Source organism: Simochromis diagramma, unplaced genomic scaffold (assembly GCF_900408965.1).
Source record: "Simochromis diagramma unplaced genomic scaffold, fSimDia1.1 OVJJ01000216.1, whole genome shotgun sequence".
Lineage (NCBI taxonomy): Eukaryota > Metazoa > Chordata > Actinopteri > Cichliformes > Cichlidae > Simochromis > Simochromis diagramma.
In genome coordinates, this window is record NW_024386883.1 from 13,661,935 (window position 1) to 13,667,934 (window position 6,000).

Genomic DNA, 6,000 nt, shown 5'->3' on the forward strand with positions numbered 1-6,000 from the left:
TGAATATGAAAACACCCTTTTTCTACTAATACTGTCCAGCATTGCATTAATGTTTCCAGTCCAGTGACTTCAAGCTTGTACAGGGAGTGCAGAATTATTAGGCAAATGAGTATTTTGTCCACATCATCCTCTTCATGCATGTTGTCTTACTCCAAGCTGTATAGGCTCGAAAGCCTACTACCAATTAAGCATATTAGGTGATGTGCATCTCTGTAATGAGAAGGGGTGTGGTCTAATGACATCAACACCCTATATCAGGTGTGCATAATTATTAGGCAACGTCCTTTCCTTTGGCAAAATGGGTCAAAAGAAGGACTTGACAGGCTCAGAAAAGTCAAAAATAGTGAGATATCTTGCAGAGGGGTGCAGCAGTCTCAAAATTGCAAAGCTTCTGAAGCGTGATCATCGAACAATCAAGCGTTTCATTCAAAATAGTCAACAGGGTCGCAAGAAGCGTGTGGAAAAACCAAGGCGCAAAATAACTGCCCATGAACTGAGAAAAGTCAAGCGTGCAGCTGCCAAGATGCCACTTGCCACCAGTTTGGCCATATTTCAGAGCTGCAACATCACTGGAGTGCCCAAAAGCACAAGGTGTGCAATACTCAGAGACATGGCCAAGGTAAGAAAGGCTGAAAGACGACCACCACTGAACAAGACACACAAGCTGAAACGTCAAGACTGGGCCAAGAAATATCTCAAGACTGATTTTTCTAAGGTTCTATGGACTGATGAAATGAGAGTGAGTCTTGATGGGCCAGATGGATGGGCCCGTGGCTGGATTGGTAAAGGGCAGAGAGCTCCAGTCCGACTGGAGCTCTCTGCCCTTTACCAATCGCCAGCAAGGTGGAGGTGGAGTACTGGTTTGGGCTGGTATCATCAAAGATGAGCTTGTGGGGCCTTTTCGGGTTGAGGATGGAGTCAAGCTCAACTCCCAGTCCTACTGCCAGTTTCTGGAAGACACCTTCTTCAAGCAGTGGTACAGGAAGAAGTCTGCATCCTTCAAGAAAAACATGATTTTCATGCAGGACAATGCTCCATCACACGCGTCCAAGTACTCCACAGCGTGGCTGGCAAGAAAGTGTATAAAAGAAGAAAAACTAATGACATGGCCACCTTGTTCACCTGATCTGAACCCCATTGAGAACCTGTGGTCCATCATCAAATGTGAGATTTACAAGGAGGGAAAACAGTACACCTCTCTGAACAGTGTCTGGGAGGCTGTGGTTGCTGCTGCACGCAATGTTGATGGTGAACAGATCAAAACTCTGACAGAATCCATGGATGGCAGGCTTTTGAGTGTCCTTGCAAAGAAAGGTGGCTATATTGGTCGCTGATTTGTTTTTGTTTTGTTTTTGAATGTCAGAAATGTATATTTGTGAATGTGGAGATGTTATATTGGTTTCACTGGTAAAAATAAATAATTGAAATGGGTATATATTTGTTTTTTGTTAAGTTGCCTAATAATTATGCACAGTAATAGTCACCTGCACACACAGATATCCCCCTAAAATAGCTAAAACTAAAAACAAACTAAAAACTACTTCCAAAAACATTCAGCTTTGATATTAATGAGTTTTTTGGGTTCATTGAGAACATGGTTGTTGTTCAATAATAAAATTATTCCTCAAAAATACAACTTGTCTAATAATTCTGCACTCCCTGTATGAAAGAGCAAATACGGTAACGCCCATTCAGAGGTTTACTTGCAACAAATAGAAATGCATACTTTCAGTTTACTGTCAGCTGCTAATCCAAATTTCCCTTTTAAGCAGCCCCAAGGATGCTCTACTGGACTGAAATCTGTTGACTGAAGGCCATTGGAGTACAGTTTTTTCAGTCTTCTGTATTTTGGTGAGACTGTGTGACTCACCAATGTAGCCTTAGGTATTTCTGTTATTAGCTGATGGGTGTAGCCCCCAGTGTGGTCTTCTGTACCCATCTGATGTACAGATCTCCTTCAAGGCCAGACATGTTGTACTTTCAGGGATGCTCTTCTGCCTAGCCTGTTTCTAATGAGTGGTTATTTAAGTTAATCATGTCTACATGCCTAAATACTTTGAGTTGCTGCTGATGTTAAAGGCTGATTAGATATTTGGATTACTGTAACAAGCATTGGATCAAGCATATCTAATAAAGTGGTTGCTAAATGTATGTAGCGTGACTTTACTGGCCCACACAGTAGTTGGTGTTCAGGTCTCAGATTATATATATTTTACTTGTCCATTTTCTGATGCATAGAATTTAATGGGTATTATTTAGCTTTTCTCAATTTCAGCAATTTTGTAAAGTGTCAAAAAATCCTTCACATTTTTGCAGAAATCTCTCAAAGTCACTAAGGGTTTAACAAAAAGAAACAACTAAACATTTCAATGACTAATTCTTTAAAGAGTGGTGAAAGGGTTTGATTCTTTCATCACAGAGTTGAAGTGATTGACTCACTATTCGTGTTTTGATAAATGTGAAAAGGGTATTTTGAATCTTTCAGTGTCTTTTGCACAGCTGATTCTGCGTTATGAAAAATGTCTGAAGTGTTGTGAGAACTGCATTAAGAGAGACTTTTCTGCTGCATCAAACCAGTTGAGGAAAAACTGTGACTCAAATGTTACAGCCAATCACATGGCATTATCTCAAAAACACTTAGGCACACAGACATGATCAAGATGAGCTGCTGAAATTCAAGCCAAGTATCAGAATTAGGAAGAAAGGTGACTCAGTGTGGCATGGTTGTTGATGCCAGATGGGCTGGTCAGAACTGCTGATCTACTGGAATTTTCCTACACAATTATCTCTTACGTTTACAATGAACGGTCAGAAAAGAGAAAACAAAAAGCCTTGTTGATAGCGGAGGTTAAAGGAGAAGACTACTTTGAGCTGATAGGAAGGTCACAGCAACTCAAATAATGATTCATTACAACGAAGGTATGCAGAACACTCACAACACACTGGAACTTGATGCAGATGAGCTGCAGCACCAGAACACCATACAGGATGCCACTCCTGTCAGCGAAGGTCAGAAAACCGAGGCTACATTTCAAACTAGATATCAGAAGACTGGAAAAATGCTGTACTGGAAAAAAAGCATGAAGGGGTGAATGAAGCATGTTGTATAAAGCACTTTGAGTGCTCCAGTAAAATAGAAAGTGCTTTCTTTACTCTTTCATACATATTTGATTTGACTAAAAATAAAAACCAAAAACCAAAAAACGTCATGCTGGACAATATTAAGGAGAGAATCTGTAAGTCTGACTGACAAAAGTAGTAACTGTTTTAATTGGCTGTCGAATTCAGATGAGATATGCATCAGTGACGAAGTGACAAAATGTTATTAGTGAAGCATGTGTAGAAACAATAGCAGTGTAGGTTCTCAGTTATCCAGCTCATGGTAATCTAAGGAGATTCGAAGGAAAACTGATGGGACTTCTTTAAGTTTCTTGAAGTTGAAGGTTACAAATCCAATGAGCAATGCAAAGGTGATTTCTGGCTTGTTATATTTGGTCAAACTAGGGTTCACAAAATAACCAAAGCACAGATTTCTGTGTTCATTTTCCTCTATTTCTCCTGTCAGTGTCTGCAAATTGCTAAATAAGTAATGAGATACCTCATTTGTTTAATTACGGTGAACAGTTTCAGAAAACTTGGAATTAAAAAAAAGGAAAATTTCACTGTGTTATCTCTTAATAAAAACCTTTAATAGTGGACAGTTAAATATAGTTTATGACTACTAGAAATACTAAAATATGGCTCATGTGCAGAATCGAACTTCCAAATTTGTCTTAAAGTTGTCTTAAGTGATCAAAAGTTTCATTGTGATCCTTTTGTTAAAAGTTCTCCCAATTAAAGAAGACTTCGCTGCACTGAAACAGATATTGGACTCATAGACTGATCTTCTCTTTTTACTTTTAAAGACAGGGATTAAGCCTCTCTAAATACTGGCTGTTTCTTTAGCTTCACAATGATCTACTGCTCTATAACCATGGAACACTTATTCAATACCTGCTGTATAAATTTAAATGCTATATCAAAATATTTGATGTTTTGATGTGAGCTTGAGCAACGATGCAAAATGATAACAGGTGATAAACATCAGCTATAACTTGCCACAGAAAAAACCCCTGTTTGGGGTCGTCTATCTTTGTGCAAAATCGGAACATTTTTTGTCTTGCTTCGCTTCCTCTCTAATGACAATCATGCCTGTGTGAGAGCACAGGTGCGCAGATAAACATGCCCCTGCATATCTAATGATAGCATTTATGACCTCTATGGCATTAGCGACTGAACAGACAAAAGGCAGTCAGGCTTGAAGTGGTGCAACAGTTACCGTTAGTACATTATGAGTGAGAACTGGTGGCAAACAGCCAGATGCTGAGTGCAAAGCTAGACAACTGAATGCACTTCAGCTCTGAGCATTTGTTGAAAAATAAAGCAGATTCACAGAAAACTGATGGTGGCATCAGTCAGATACTTTGAAATGGTTATAAAACGTTGATTCCGGTTACTTAATGTGGATATTTATTTTTTGCTTTAAGTATGTCTTGCTGCTCGTAAACATGACCCTGCCCACATTACAATAAAGTAAAGCAAGAGTGGACGAAATCTTAGTTTTAAAAATGAGTAAAAATAATGTCTTTTCACCAGATTAGATGCTAGTTATACAATAATATTATTGATATAGTCATTCTGAAAATAAAAGTACAGCATATAGTGAGTTGTGTTGAAATAAAATGAGATAAAGATAAAATCTCTCATATTCACTGGTCCTTTAAATGTAACCGGTCGTCTTTGGCTTTTATTTATTTGGCATTTTCATATCTGCAGTATAATAGTTATTTTCTTTGAGATATATAATACCCTGCTCTTTTATTTAATGCCTTTAGGTTTTAGGATAATACTGAATGTGGAAGTACTGTCCATCTACCCTGATAGATGTCTGCAGCTATTCCACGCAGACTTTTTCCTACTTTTGCCAAAGTTTGTATGTAACTTTAACAACGATTCAAAAGTTGTGAGTCTTTGTCTCTTGTGAAACAGGGTTTCCACTACTGTAAATAAAATAGTGAGCCAGAAAGAGGGCTAACACAGACAACATGAAGTCCATTTTTTATTTTTTTTTCTAACTGCAGTTTGAAAGTATACAACTGAACATCATGATTTGATTTCTGTTATGAGACTCATAAATAAAATTACAAAAAAATTTCACTACAAAAAACCAATCTACTGTTAGTAGGATGTAAAAAAAAAACAAAACAAAAATTCGTTATATTTTCACTATCAAAGGCACAACATTGACTTTATCGACAACATGGAGAAGAAAACCTGCAGCATAATTCTTTTATTTTTCCTTTTTATTTTTTTCACACTCCATCAGAGAACACTGAAATGTTACAAAGAGATGTGTCTGATTCTACATGGAAAGAAACGAAAAAGAACAACTTCTATATCAACAGACAGTGGCTATAGATTGGTGGCACAGCTCAACAGGAAACGTACTGCCACAGAAAGAAATAGCACGTTGCCGCTGGAAAAGACAAAGGACCTTTGCAAAGCTCTAATGCCAATTTTAAAAAAAAAAAAAAAAAAAAAAAATTTATACACCTGACAACAATAAGAGAACAAAATAAAGAAAATAAAAAATAATAATTGGGCACCTTCTAAGATTAGGCTAAGATTAGGTGCTGAGGTAGACAAAAACTATAACCATTCAAATCATAATAAAAACACTATTTTCTTAATATAGAGCAACTTGACTGGCACTTGTGCTGTCACAACAATGGAGGAAAGAAGTAGCACAGACAAGCCAGGGAAAGACAGAGAGAGAAAAGCTTTGTTACATAAAAAGCTTTGTTATGCTTGGTCCGACAGGGCAATTGGTCCTCAGTGCTAATATAAAAAAATACAATGTCTTGGTGCTTTGTTACTCAAACAAGTTTAGTCTAGACCTCGATGACACATGCATTGCAACACTGCATGAAATGGCTACTTTGTTCTAGAAACACCACACCC